The 15,513-nt window shown below is 46.0% G+C and overlaps 1 protein-coding gene across 1 annotated transcript in view; it reads left to right on the top strand.

The window, feature by feature from the left end:
• The first annotated feature begins 532 nt into the window (after positions 1-532).
• Positions 533-15,513, top strand: part of LOC311238738 (uncharacterized protein) — a 40,164-nt gene continuing 25,183 nt past the window's right edge. The window contains exon 1 of the mRNA XM_084326912.1: positions 533-562. The gene's annotated coding sequence lies outside the window, so the exon portion shown is untranslated. The remainder of the gene's footprint in view (positions 563-15,513) is intronic.

Here is a 15,513-nt window from a genome sequence, read left to right on the forward strand (position 1 = left end):
GCACTGCCACCAAGCAGTCATATACAGACATACAGTACATATTGTGGCATCTGTCTGTGCCTCTGTCTGTCAGTGACAGCAGCGGCCCTGTAATTATTTGCCCACTTTGATCTTGATAAACTCTTATCAGAGCCCACCAGCCCGCTCACACAAACCCCACCAGCCCAGCCTTCTGTCTGTCCTTTCTACTTTAGACTGAGCCGTGAGTTGTGCTGTCTGAAATAGAGAAACATTTATATTCCATTTCAGGCAGTTGTACATATAACTCAAAGAATTTGTTTTAATATCTCTGTATTTTCCCTTTTATCATGTAAATTACATTTGATGTATTTAATTGTTTCTGCTAATTCTACAAAGTTTTGAGGTGCTGTCTGTTCCCTCACTCTGTCAGTAAGAGTTCCGCCCCCCTTCCTGTCGGGTTCTGCACTGCCACCCTCACTATCACTGTCACCGGCCCCCCTTTTGTCGTCTAGTCTTCTGGTCTTCTGGCATTCTCTCTACCATATTTATAACATGCATTCCTGCTTCCCAGGCGACTACTCTCCCCTCCTGCCTTATTAGGGTGAGTCTTATGGTATCTGTTTTTGGTGTGGTCTGGTCCGTTTAGACCAAAAGGTTGGACAACTGTAATCGATTTCTCACTTCTCTCATGAGTCACATACATAATATTCCCATAATTTAACGTCTTCCATTCCTGTACACTTTTATAACAACCATATGACATGTTATTTTCAAATATAATACACTTTTCTGGAAGACTCTTTATCAAACTCGGATTATACATCCCAAACTTTTAACTATATGTCAAACACCTCTCAATTTATTACTGAACGTTATTATTTTTCACTCTTTATGCAAGCTATTGTTCATTGTGGTTATTAATGTTAAAATCCTAGTATCTTAACCTGGCATGCCTAGTTGCCCTTCCGCAGTCTGGTTTAAAATGTCTTCTCCTGCTGTCTCCTTCGTTTCAGGTCTTGTTCTGCATGACTTGCATATCTTAATACTTCATCTAATCTTGTTGTCTCACACCCTATGCAAGACGTCTGAGCTGCACTACTGTACTTTGTTCTCAGTTGCCCAATTGCTGTTCATATGGAGAGTCTTTTGTGTTCCCCCGAATGTCAGCTGGAGGCATATAGCTCTGCCGCTGTAATCGGCATATACTGCACATAGTCTATTTCAAAGCTTCTATCGGGGCCCGGTACTCATTGTTATCTGCCCAATGTCTTTGTGCAGGGAAATCCCCTCGCACCATTCGCTATTTCAGCTTTAACACTCTTCCTGGGATAGAACTTATTTTAGCATAATTTGGTTTGTGCATTTCAATAAAAATGTGTAGAGCCTTTGTAAAAACGAGTCCTTCCTTAACACTTGGGTTGGGGAGGTCAGCGCACGTTACTAGTTCCTCAGCTTCCTCATCAGGAATGGTCTATATACGAACATAGTAGCTCTTTCTTCTTCAGGGCTCGTGTTAGGGCATTCAATCGATGGGTAACTGTACAGTCTTTATCCACCAAAATAAATGCCATTGAGAGTACTATCAGCAGTGTTGTGCCGATCTTTTAACAGATTTGATGAAGAGATGGTGTGATCAAGGCGATCTTGTCATCCTCCAAAGTTGGGTTCGGTTCAGTAACTCATATACTTATTATTTCCCTTGTATCTCACACTGGTGGTTAGTAGTAACATTTACAAAAACAGTGACAAAACATTGACACACAACAATACTGGCCATTAAAACATATACCCCCATGTATGTGTATTAAGTATTTATTAAAGTATAATATGGACCCGGTGTCTGTGTGTCTGTGTGTCCTGGCTGGCTGCGTGAATATTTTCGGCAACCAACTTGTGTTTAGCGTTTCTCTGATTGGCCACTACGCCCATTAACCCGTCTAACCTTAACCAACTCCGAAACAATGCCTAACCTTAACCTTAACCATAACCAACTCCGAAAGAATATTGCCATTCTCTAAGACAAACTCTAACCTTAACCAGCTCCTTAACAGCGCCTAAACTTAACCCTTCTAACCTTAACCAACTCCGAAACAATGCCTAACCTTAACCTTAACCAACTCCGAAACAATGCTTAAAGTTAACATGCCTAAACTTAACCGGCGAAAGAATGCACGTTAAAAAAAGAAGAAAAAAAAAATGAAGGGAATCGAACTTGTCACCAACTGACCGCAGGATCCACAGCAAGGCAGCGCTGCCAGTTGAGCTAGTTGTCGATGGTAAAAAAGGGGGGATTACTGCTACATAATGCTGCCGCGACGGAGCTCCCGCTACGCTCCGCGGCCCGCTCCGCTCTGCTGCTGCTGCTGCTGGGGGCATGGCTAGACGCAAGTTGGGCGTGGCTAGACACAAGTTGGTTGCCTTTCATATTTAGGCGGCCCGGCTGCCAGGGGGCTTGCAGGCCCTTCGCGTGTGTGTGCTTATCAGCTCGGGCCACCTTGCAGTGGCTCGAGCAGTCAGTGTCTACCCACTTTTTACACTTATGTCCCATTAAAACATAACTACTTATAATTTATATCTAGTTTGTTTAATTTCCGTTTCTTTTGGAATTTTTATTATTATAATATTCTTTTTTTAGAGTATTTCTGAAATAATTATAACTTCTTTTTCAAGAATTTTTAACATTTTGACGACTGGGTTATAGATCATAATCTTTTTCGGCCAGCATTATTCTGGGACCTTATTTATAGACAAATCTTTATCGGCCAGCATTATTCTGGGACCTTATTTATAGACAAATCTTTTTCGGCCAGCATTATTCTGGGACCTTATTTATAGACAAAATCTTTTCTGGCCAGCGCCTCCGTATTTGTTTATAATTATTATTTTATTTCTATGCATGCAATTTACGGTTCCTTTTATCCAGCCTCCTCAGGACTGATAACAAATCTCAGAGATCACAGGACTTAATACCTATGTGCTATAGCCAGCTTCCCTAATCTCAATTATGCAACATAATCAATCTCAGCGTCAGTCTTTTTACGCATCTTCATCTCTCATCTGTCTTTCATCAAGATAGCCCCGCGGTTGACTCATACCTTCAATGGTAAGTGGGTAAGCTCCAATGGTTTTATTCTATTCAACCTTTCCTTCCTGCAATAATTTTCTGCAGAGGGCCTCAAACCCCTTACACAAACAATAATCTTCTGATTCTACACTATTTTAAATGCTAGCTTTATTCCATTATAATATATTTCTGTAATTTGTTCTGCTCTCATGGCGTGCTTTTACTCAGAAAGAATCCTCTGCCCCTGGCCCTGTGAGTCAGCTCTTATCTCAGCCACAGACCGCAGCCACATGAAAAACTGGCGTTCTTCCAAGTCATGTCAGACCTCTTAAATTTTTTTTTCTATCCCCATCTGTATCAAAATCCAACTGTTCCGGCCGAAACTCTTTGATACCAATCTTAGAGACTTGAAACTCCAGCCAGATCCATCTCTCAGCCACTGGAGCTCAGTCTCAGATGTGGTTCTATACAGAAAATATTCTTTTAATATTTCAGATATTTTTTGCTGATTCACAGTTACAGAGGCAAATATCATCTCCGAGAATAACTCTTACCTTTAAATATGGGCTTGGTTATTTTTTATCTTTTTGATCCTGTATTGACAAATCCAGCCCACAATCCCTGGCTTAGGAAAAGTCAAGTTTAGGGTCCCATCTGGGGTGCCAAAATTGTCGTGACAATTATGCAAATAAATTTTACACAATTATGTAAATCACAGTTAAACCCATACGGTGAGAATAATTACACAGCAATAATATAAAAACAGAGTCTTACCTTAAAGGGGAACTATCTTATAAATGACCTTTTCCAGTGTTTAGGGTTATTTTCTAGCTATGTGGACTTATAGTAATAGGATCTATGTCTCTAATTCTCGATTTGGCGCATTCTTCCAATTCTCCTCTCACAATAATGTCCCTCCCTCAAGTGAGTCATCTGAAAATTAGCGTATTCGGGACGTCAGATGGTGCGCATTTGCATAATAACACCCGCCCCCCTCTAGCTGCCAGCCGAGCGAGAGCGAGAGAACTGTAAACACTCTCCTTCTCCCGTTCGAGGAAGTCCAACACCGCGCTGCGTGTTTACACAGTTCTTTTTTTTTTCTCTCTCTCTCTCTCTCTCTCTCTCTCTGGGAGACACGCTGAGTTTTTTTCTCTCTCTCTCTCTCTCTCTCTCTCTGGGAGACACGCTGAGTTTTTTTCTATCTCTCTCTCTCTGGGAGACACGCTGAGTTTTTTTCTCTCTCTCTCTCTCTCTCTCTCTCTCTCTCTCTCTCTCTCTCTCTCTCTCTCTCTCTCTCTGTCTGGGAGACACGCTGAGTTTCTCTCTCTCTCTCTGGGAGACACGCTGAGTTCTCTCTCTCTCTCTCTCTCTCTCTCTCTCTCTCTCTCTCTCTCTCTCTCTCTCTCTCTCTCTCTGTGGACTGACTGTCACTCAAAACTCAAAGTGCTTATGGGCGGAGCCAGGCCATAACAGCCTGAAATCCGGAGGCTGAAAAATGATTGAGTACTTGATTAGAAATATAAACCAATGCATTTTTTTGAAAAAAAAAAAGGTACAGATGTCTTCAATAGACTCACAGGAATTGTGTGAAGTTGCCCAAATAGTGCTAGGAATAGTAAAATAGTTCCCCTTTAAGGTGAATTTGAAGAAGTTTTATTAAAGTATATTATGGAAGAAGTTTATTAAAGATACCAACAATTCTTACAGTAACTGAGTCTCTGGGTCTCTGCTAATCAGAGATATCGCATCATTACCTCTGCCCAATGCAGATACGTCCAACAGAGATAACTATCTGTTTCTAACTGACTACCTCCAGTGTTTCATAAAGTTCTGGAGGTGAGACTGCCAAAACACACAATAACATCAGCTTTTATAACAAACAGAAAATGGGGGACATCCTTATCATAAAAGTGATCTTTAACCAATCAATGACCCTTGTCTCAATTATCTCGTGGCCTATTGGACATCTGATTCATGATGTAAATGACTCTTAATCCAATCAGCTTGGACGCTCTTCCCCTTATCCCAAAAGCAAATCTCGTATCAGTTTAACACTGAATTCAACATGATGACACATTATCCCAAATTACATTATACCTTGTTATTGACAGGGTTCAGAATTCAATTTTGCATCAACAACATGACATTGCATTTCATTACTTGTTGACACTCAAAGACAGGCATTTCTGCAAGTGACCTTTAATATGACCTTTCATGTCCTAGTGGAGGGATATGGTATTACAATCAATTAATATTAAAATAATAGTGTTTATAATAGTGTTAATTATGCATATTTCCACCACAGTGTTCAATCTGGATTTAGTATTACCAAGCGTGATTCACAAACCGTGAATGAAATCTACTGTAAGTACAGTTACTTTTTTATAATGTAAATTACTCCACCATTTTTCATCAGAATGCAACGCCGTTTTTTGATAGATGTTCACAGAAAGGTCTTTACTCTTGGCTACATTTTAAAAGAAAACGCAACATTAATTCATACATTATGTAGAGATGGATTTATGGCGTGATGTCATTTGCGGTCCAGTACCGAACCGCTCTGGCTTAATAGGTTACCCTGTGAGGCCCAAATACATTAGCAACATCAGAGGTCAGAGGGTGGGACCTATAAACACATTTACTATCCATAAGAATTATGAGGCTGAACAACAGGACCCATTGACTATGTACAGTAGGTACATGTGCTTAAAGAAAATTAAATACACATTTACAGACTTTTTCTTTAAATGGCTAAAAGTTATTTTGGAATTTTGCAACCGTGGGTCTCACAGGGTACTTTTAACCCTGTGAGGCTAAAAAAGAAAGACATTAGCAACTTCAGAGGCCAAAGGGTGGGACTTATAAACACATGAAGGGTGCCGTGACTGAAAGAAAGGTTGAGAAACGCTGGTATATATGGTGTGGCTCTTTGTGGTACCACAGTAATTTTTGTGGCTCTTAGTCTCTGACTGGTTGGCCACCCCTGTCATATACAGTATGTTATGATGAATTGAAAATGGGGGACCCTGATGAAAGATGAAAGTCTTTCTCTGGTCTGCATCCCCTTAACACTTTGGCGACCAAAGTTCTGCAGCGATTTATAGTCCAGAGGACCGAGCGTTGTCAACAAACCGATGTTCATTTTCACTAATCGATCACGTTGCGTTTTAAAACAATGTCCAATCCAGCTGTAATTTGGGGGAATAGTATCCTATCGTCAGCCTTTTTTTTTTTTTAATCGCCCTCAATGATACTGCAGTGGAGCGATGTCGCCCCTAAGCGGATCTGGCCGGTATTGCATGTTTCAAAAATCAAATATGCGGGTAGGTCCTGCAAGTCGATCTGGGACGTTAATAGCGTTATTAATATGGAATAAAACAATAACAACTCGCCACGAGTTAACTTGTGGCTCTGGTCCACAACACATGGCACTGTAACACGTATAAACTCGTGGCTGGTCCTTAAAGTGTTTTACAATTGTGTGTATTGAGCTGTACTGTATTGTACCCATTCTACAATCTGTTAATACAATTTCCAATCAATCAATAAGTCCTCATTTCCTTTTAGAGTGGGTAGTTATATTATCGTACTTGGCCATCGCGTCCCGCTCTTAAGCCTATCGAGATATACCTCATCTCATGTACCTACTGTACTCCACTGACGAAAAAACAAATACGCCCATCACCTGCCGGGTCCCGCCCCTATGGAGGCGTAGCCTATAAGACACTAGGCATGGTCACCAAACACTCTTCCTCTATTTCGTTTCCATCATAACGGTCGCAGTGCGCCTTATGTAACTAGTTGTTATGAAAAGATTAGAGAAATTGCGTAATGTTGAAAGCTTACCGGAGGTTTGCTTACCCCTGGAATCTTCGGGGCATGTTTCAGCGACACGTCGGGCCTATGTTGATGTTTCCTCGTCTGGTGGCAGCAGACCAGGGAGCAGCGTACAAGGTTTGGCTATCGGGCCAGCTTGTACACAGGTAGGCCCTGTGTCATCAGGCATTGATGTTGGTGTTAGTAATGCTGTGAAGTGTGTTTCGGCGCCAGGGCCGGGGTGGCTTGGTGAACGTTCCACTGCAGTGGACAATTTCCTGGCTATCCTGGAGCATGCTGCTTACACTAATGCTACTAATGCTACTGCTAATGCTAATGTTGATGCTGAAATGGGTCGTTGTTCTAATATTCCCCGCCGCGGGACGTTGCCGCTTTTCCCTCCTCTTGCCCGGTTCATTGATGAAGGTCAGTCGGTTGCTAATGTGGGGGGTTTCGCTGAGTCTTATTTACCTTTTTTACGGGTAAAAGGGCTAACAACAGGGTGCAGGCCGGGGGTACCGTGGCTACGTAGCCAGGTAGCTTTGTTCCTGTGCCCCGGCGGGGATGAACGATGTCCCACCCGGCCGATGCTTGAGAGCGAATCGGCTCGGAGGGTGGCAGTATGGACGGATGAGTGGTATACTGCTGCAGGATGGTTTGTAGCGGCGGCCAGTGTTATGGCTCAGCTGGCTAGTTTCCTATCCACATTGGCGTCGGGTAGTGGGGCTATGGGTCCAGCCGACATTGTAAACATGTTGCATGTTTGTGGTGTTATAGAGATCTTGACTCAGTCGCAAGCTATAACTGCGGGGAGGATTAGGATGCTATCAACGTTTGTTGTTAGGCATGTTTGGTTGGAGCACTCTCCTCTTGGGGAAGAGGGTAGGTTTTCTCTCCTCATGACTCCTTTTTCCACGGAAAGACTTTTTGGTCATTCTGTGGAGGCGCAGGCGGTTGTTGATCTGGGTCCCACACTGCCTCACGCTGTGCAGCCAGAGGTGGGAGCACGGCCTCGTCAACAAGTCAAGTGATGCCCTGGGCGGAGAGTCAACAGGGATCCACAAGGCCGACAGCCTTGGCGGCCGAGGGATCGGCCATTTTGGGTGTATTCGGCTTGGATAAAACAAGCCGTTGTCATTCTGCCGTGAGCAGCCCGCTCCCCGTTCAATCCTCTCTCTGTTACCCACGGAAGCGGGGCTCTGATCGTTTTCCTTTGGCTGCGGGCCGCGAACCTTCTTTGAAGCGCATGCGGCCCCATTCTTCACTTCTCATGGGGACAGGGGCTGACACCCAGTTGATGGCTGAGCCTGGGTCTGTCCGTGAGAATGTTGTGCTGTCGCGTGGCTCCTGCACCACACGTTGTGTGATGGGGGAGCCTGGTGTTACGGCTGCCACTAGCTACAGTGGTCAGCAGGGGGACTCGAGGCCTCTTCTGTTGAATGCACAGCAAGGGTTACCCCGGCCTCGCCTTCGCCAGGCGGGGTATCACGCTGATGCCTCCCACTCCCGTGAGAGCGGCAGTGGTCTGCAAAGAAGAGGCGAGCGTGATTTGGGTGATAGCAATATCACTGCAGGGCTTCGGCGTGTAGGAGCCCATGGGGTCCTCATGCCTTGCGTGTCTAGCTGTAGAACAACTCCTCAGCATGCGCTAGAGGGGTGTTCAGGGGGGGGGGTGTGTCAACCAGTTTGATGACAGCTTCTCCCATATCAAACCGGCCCTTTCTGTCGGGGTCCCCCCTTGGGTGCGTCGCACAGCGGGAGGGACCGGGCCAACTATCTACTGTTCCTTGCGGCCCAGCGTCAGTTGACGGCGGGTGCGCTGTGGGATTATTTTCACATATGGCGACAAGAATGCCGTTTGGGGGGGTGGATAGAGAGAACGTTGAAGGAGGGGCTTGTGTTGCAGTTCGCGCAACCCCACCCTCCGTTCTCAGGTTTGGTGCCGACCCTATTGTCAGGGTCAGAAGCAGTGACAGCCCTGGCCGACGAGATCCAATCTCTGTTGGCGAAGCAGACCGTAGTCGTGGTCCCGAGAGAGGACGCGATGTCAGGCGTCTACTCCCGTTATTTTCTGGTGCCCAAGAAAATGGGGGGGGGTCAGACCTATACTGGATCTGTCCGCATTCAATCGGTTGATTGTAGCGAGACCGTTCAAGATGTTGATCGTCAAACTCCTTCTGCTTGCTGTCAGAAGGGGAGACTGGTTCACCTCCATAGACCTGAAGGATGCGTATTTTCACATCCCGATTTTCCCTCTTCACAGGAAGTTCCTGCGGTTCCTGTTTCAGGGCGTAGCGTACGAGTACCAGAGGTTGCCGTTCGGCTATTCTCTGGCTCCCCGCACATTCACCAAGTGCGTAGCGACTGCGCTGGAGCCTCTACGTCGTCGGGGAATACGGGTTCTATTCTATCTTGATGACATTCTACTCCTCAGTCATTCGGAGGAGGTTGCCAGGTCTCATACCAGGCTGGTGGTGGAATTCCTCACCACGCTGGGTTTTGCTGTGAACTGGAAGAAGAGTACGCCTCTTCCCAGTCAACAGGTGGAGTACTTGGGCTTGACGTTGAGGTCAAGGCCCATGATTGTAACCCTCTCGGAGCAGCGATGGGTGTCTATCCTTCGCGCGCTCGGGGGTTTCCGTCTGGGAGGGACGGTCACGGAGCTGCAAGTGATGTGCCTGCTCGGTATGATGGCATCTGCTCACACGGTGGTTCCTCTTGGCCTCCTCTTCATGAGGAGGATACAGAGGTGGTTTTTCTCTATGGGGATAGATCCGGTGAGGGACAAATGGAAACGGTTGATGGTTCCTTTGTCGATATGGGGAGATCTCGGCCATTGGAGGAGGCTGGGTATCCTCACCATTGGGGTCCCCATGGGCAGCAGGCGCTCACACGTCACGGTCTTCACCGACGCCTCTCTCACGGGTTGGGGAGGGACGTGTCAAACCCACGCAGTGGGGGGCAGCTGGACGAAGGTCCATGCTGGCCAGTCTACCCCACACATCAATCTGTTGGAATTGAAGGCGGTCCTCCTGGTCCTCAAACGGTTCGACCACCTGGTGGTAGGCGAGCACGTTATGGTCAGAACGGACAGTATGACGGCAGCGGCGTATATCAACAGGCAGGGTGGGACTCGTTCCATCCGCCTGCACCGGGCGGCGGTCGAACTTTGGCTATGGGCATCTCGCAGGAGGGAGGGAGGGAGCGCAGGACGGTGATCCTGGTCGCGCCGGACCGGGGCACGGCAGTGTGGTTTCCCGTCTTGATCCAGCTACTGGTCGCTCCGCCTTGGGTTATTCCTTTGTCGGCGACGGCCCTCTCTCAGCAACACGGGTCGCTGTTCCAGTACCCGGTGTTGAGCCAACGCCTGTTGGTGTGGCTGGTGGGAGGATAAGTCTGGAGAGGATGGACCCTTCTGTGGTTAATACCATCCGGAATGCGCATGCTCCCTCCACTGTCGCGCTTTACGCGGGCAGATGGCGTATGTTCCAAGAGTGGTGTAAGGCGGGGGGCCGGGACCCAGTCTCTTGCCCCCTGGATGCTGTCCTTAGTTATCTCCAGTCTCTCCTTGGTAGACTGTCGGCTTCGACGGTGAGGGTATATGCAGCAGCTATATCCTCCTATCATGAGGGGTTTGAGGGGGATGTCTTGTTCAGCCACCCTCTTGTGAAGCGTTTCCTGCTTGGCGCTCGACGCGTTAAGCCGGTGCAACGCTCTTTGGCTCCGAGTTGGGATCTTCAATTGGTCCTCGTCGGTTGTCCTTGGCCCCGTTTGAGCCGCTTGACCAAGCGCCGTTGGGACAGCTGTCTTCAAGACCGCGTTCTTGCTGGCTGTCACCTCCGCTAAACGCGTGGGTGAGCTCTGTGCTCTTTCGGTACGTCCAGAGTGCCTGTCTTTTCGTTCCGATTGCGGTGCCACTCTGCGGCCTAATCCTGCTTTCGTGCCTAAGAATATCCGGAGTTCCTTCCGCTCCAGGGATATTGTGGTTCAGGCGTTTCGTCCGCCTCCTCACGCTAGTGAGTTAGATGCGGGCCTTCACCTGTCATGTCCGGTCCGTGCTTTGGGAATTTACCTGAGCCGTACTCAGGACCTCAGGGTTACCGATCAGCTTTTTGTCTGTCACGGTGGTTCTCGTGCCGGTAAGGCACTATCGAAACAGCGCCTGTCCCATTGGTTGTGCGAGGGCATTGCCCTCTGCTACACGTTGGCCGGGCTGGATCAGGGCGCACTCCACTCGTGGGGTGGCTGCCTCTGCCGCTCTGCTGGGTGGGGCCTCAGTGGAGGACATCTGTGCTGCAGCTTCATGGTCCTCCCCGGGCCCCTTTGTAAGGTTTTACCTCATGGACATGACCGGGGGTTCTGTCTCCCAGGCGGTTCTGGGGTCTGTGGCCTTTCCTGCTTCCCGTCCTTTGGTAGGGTAGCAGGAGTGTGTGGGTATGGGCCACAGTGTGTTAGGTCACACGTGGTTCCGCCTGTGCTGTGTGTTCAAGGGGTTCTAGTTCCCTCTTGCTCGCACTCAGGTGGAGTTGACTGCGCCCCCCCTTCATTAGGAAGGATGGGGTGACGGGACTCCCCAACCCCTTGATGTGGGCTTACGGGTCCTCAGGGGGTACATCTGTCGGGCCTCGCGTCCGCTCTACCCCATATCTCGATAGGCTTAAGAGCGGGACGCGATGGCCAAGTACGATAATATAACAAAAGGTTATGTATATAACCTAGTTATATGAGTACTGGCTGAGCGTCCCGCTCTTAACGGCCCTGAGTTCCCTTTTGAGGAATCTTTTCCTGGAAACAGGTTTTTTGGCGAGGAAGAGTGTTTGGTGACCATGCCTAGTGTCTTATAGGCTACGCCTCCATAGTGGCGGGACCCGGGACATCAGGTGATGGGCGTATTTGTTTTTTCGTTAGTGGAGTACAGTAGGTACATGAGATGAGGTATATCTCGATAGGCTTAAGAGCGGGACGCTCAGCCAGTACCTTTCGTTTCCATTTGTACCTCTGTGCCATCTGACCGCTTTATTTGATTGTTTATTCTATCAAGCAGTGCAGTGATGTTTCTTATTTATTATAAGTGCTGTGTGTGTGCTCTATAGAGGTGCAGTGCTTAATTGGTGTACAATGCTGTTTTTAATTACCAGTAGTGGTCTAGATTGGTCCAGAGTTATCCCTTTTAATGTTTTTATTTAATAAAGTGTAAAATCTTGGTATAAAAAAACCTCTGCTGTACGCCTTTTCTTTTATTAGAAACCCTGTGTTGGCTAGGAACTCATTAGAACCGAAATGTGTAGCAATGAATGAGGGTCTCTCCCCTTAACAGAGAGTGGCAGAGTTTCTCTATTCAACCATTAAGGTTACATATATATATTGTAACTATATTTATTGTAGGCAAATATAACTGAGCAATTATATACATACCCTCATCTTGCATCTTGACCTATTTACACTGCCTACTTGCCCATATGCGCATGATCAGAGTTAATTATATTGTTATAATAACTATTTTTATTATATTTTACCTCTCCACTATACTATAATTTTATGACCTGTATCATGTCTTCTAATACCCGTACCTCCCCTCCCCCATGCTGCTATGGTGACTGAATTTCCCCGCGGCAGAGCGGTGCAGCGCTCTCCTTCGCGAATACGCTCGTTCAGAACGCAAGCCGCCATCTTTAATGTGTGCCATACTGTAGGTCGCATAGGTAATATTAATAGGTTGCCGCGGCATTCGTAATCCCCCCTACATGATAACCACGCAGGTTAATCAAGCAACGCTCACACATAATAAGTAAGCAATTGGCACAAGTGTAAATTATACATTCGTTACTCAGTTTTGATATCGATGGATAGCTCAACTTGTTTGTCAGCTTGCTGTGGAGCCGCTGGTCAGTCGGTGACAAGTTTGAATCACTTCAATTATTATTATTAATTTTTTTACATTTAATTAATTTATCATCTCTCTATATAAACGTGACTAGCTATTCATATCAATCGAAATAACGTTCATCTCCGATATTTAAACATGGTCCCCAAAATGAATGGAAGCGAATGAGGAGCCTAAATAACATTATATAACGTTGCGTTGTACAGTTTCTAGTTAATCAGTAAGAGTGTACTGTACATACAGAGTTAATAGTAATACAGAGTTAAGTGTGTACTGTACATACAGAGTTAAGTGTGTACTGTACATACAAAGTGTACTGTACATACAGCGTTAAGTGTGTACTGTACATACAGAGTTAACTCTGTATTGTACACTACACTCTGTATGTACAGTACACACTTAACTCTGTATTGTACAGTACAGTCCACTTAACTCTGTATGTACAGTACACACTTAACTCTGAATTGTACAGTACAGTACACTTAACTCTGTATGTACAGTACACACTTAACTCTGTATGTACAGTACACTTAACTATATGTATTGTACAGTACACTCTGTATGTACAGTACATCCTTAACTATGTATGTACACTACAACTGTACTGTACATGTAACTGTAACTGTACCGGGAACTGGTAGTGGACTTTGTCACATGGTGCGATAAAAACCACCTGCAGCTAAATGTGGCGAAGACCAAGGAACTGGTTGTGGAGCTGGGGAGGAGGAGGAGTGCACCTGTGACCCCCGTTTCCATCAGGGGAGTTGATGTGGACATGGTTGAGGTGTACAAATACCTCGATGTGCACATCGACTACAAACTGAACGGGTCAAAACATGCAGAAGCACTATACAAGAAGGGCCAGAGCCGACTCTACTTCCTCAGAAGGCTGAGATCCTTCAATGTCTGTACAAGGATGTTGAGGATGTTCTATGAGTCGGTGGTGGCGGGCGCCTTCTTGTACGCTGTGACCTGCTGGGGCAGCGTACTGAGACCAGTGGACACAACCAGGCTGGATAAGCTGGTCAGGAAGGCCAGCAGCGTGGTTGGGGTGGAGCTGGACTCTCTAGCGAGGGTGGCGGAGAGGAGGAGCCTTGCTAAGCTCCAGGCCATCAGGGAAAACCCCACCCACCCACTATACACAGACTTGGCTGACAGGAGGAGCATGTTCAGTGCTAGGCTCACACTACCCAAATGCAGCACTGAACGGCACAGGAAGTCCTTCATTCCAACAGCCATCAGACTATATAATGCATCACTGTGCCTCACTGCATCACTGAGCACAGAGCGGCAGCTCAATAGTGGCAGGAGGCCGAGACTAGCGGCCTCCAGGCTCCACAACAGGGGGTGACCTGTCCTGTCTAAATGTTTAAATGTTGAGCGATTTGCAGTGTCAAATTTCCCACGGGATAATAAAAGTATTTCTATTCTATCTATTCTATTCTTCTACACTCTTAACTCTGTATGTACAGTACACTCTTAACTCTGTATGTACAGTACACTCTTAACTCTGTATGTACAGTACACTCTTAACTCTGTATGTACAGTACACTCTTACTGATTAACTAGAAACTGTACATTGTAACGCAACGTTATATAATGTTATTTCGCGTTTTTATTCATAACGTTATTTCGCGTGACAATACTGTACATCAGTGGAGGCTGCTGACCAAATTTTTAGGTGAAGCACAAATTATTATATTATATATTAAATTATATTTTTTAAACATCCCCAACGCTGCAACACCCCCATTCCTCCCAGGTGTCAGGCTCCTCATTCGCTTCCATTCATTTTGGGGACCATGTTTAAATATCGGAGATGAACGTTATTTCGATTGATATGAATAGCTAGTTACGTTTATATAGAGAGATGATAAATTAATTAAACGTAAAAAAATATTGAAGTGATTCAAACTTGTCACCGACTGACCAGCGGCTCCACAGCAAGCTGACGAACGAGTTGAGCTATCCGTTTTTATTAATACTGAGTGACGAATGTATAATTTACACTTGTGCCAATTGCCTACTTATTATGCGCGAGCGTTGCTTGATTAACCTGCATGGTTATTATGTAGGGGGGATTACGAATGCATAATGCCGCGGCAACCTATTAATATTACCTATGCGACCTACAGTATGGCACACATTAAAGATGGCGGCTTGCGTTCTGAACGAGCGTATTCGCGAAGGAGAGCGCTCTGCCGCTCTGCCGCGGGGGCGTGCTAGGCGTGGTCACGTGGGACGCTGAACGCAAGTAGGTTACCTTAAGTGTTAACGCGAGAGGGACGCATCAGGAGCATCTCAAAAGAGGAAAACTTACAATTTGAGTCTGAGATAAAGTTGAGCTTGGAATCGTAAATCAAAGCAACCCCGCCTCCTTTTTTGGAGGTGTGTGTGATTGATTGATTGATTGAAATGTTATTAACAGATTGCAGAATGGGTACAATTAGGGCTGAACGATTAATCTATTTTTTATCGAAATTGCGATTTGGAATGATGCAATTATCAAATTCGCAATTTTTCTTTTATTTTTTTTTTACTTTTTTTTTTAAAAATGTGTTTAACCAGGAAGTCCCATTGAGATACAAGATCAGTTTGGGAGAGGGAGGTAAGGGGTTTTAGATTGTGTGTTGTGAAGTTTAGACTTCAGAGAGGGAGAGTAAAGTACAGAAAAAAAGGTACCGTTGGGTTCCGGTATTCCCAGGTAAAAATAAACATTTTCAGGCTCGGTGTCCCGAAAAGACCCACCGCGTAGGCCAGATGCAAGCCGCATTTTACAATCGCAATA

This window comes from Notolepis coatsorum, assembly GCF_963971535.1.
Source record: "Notolepis coatsorum genome assembly, chromosome: 13".
NCBI classification, from domain to species: Eukaryota; Metazoa; Chordata; class Actinopteri; order Aulopiformes; family Paralepididae; genus Notolepis; species Notolepis coatsorum.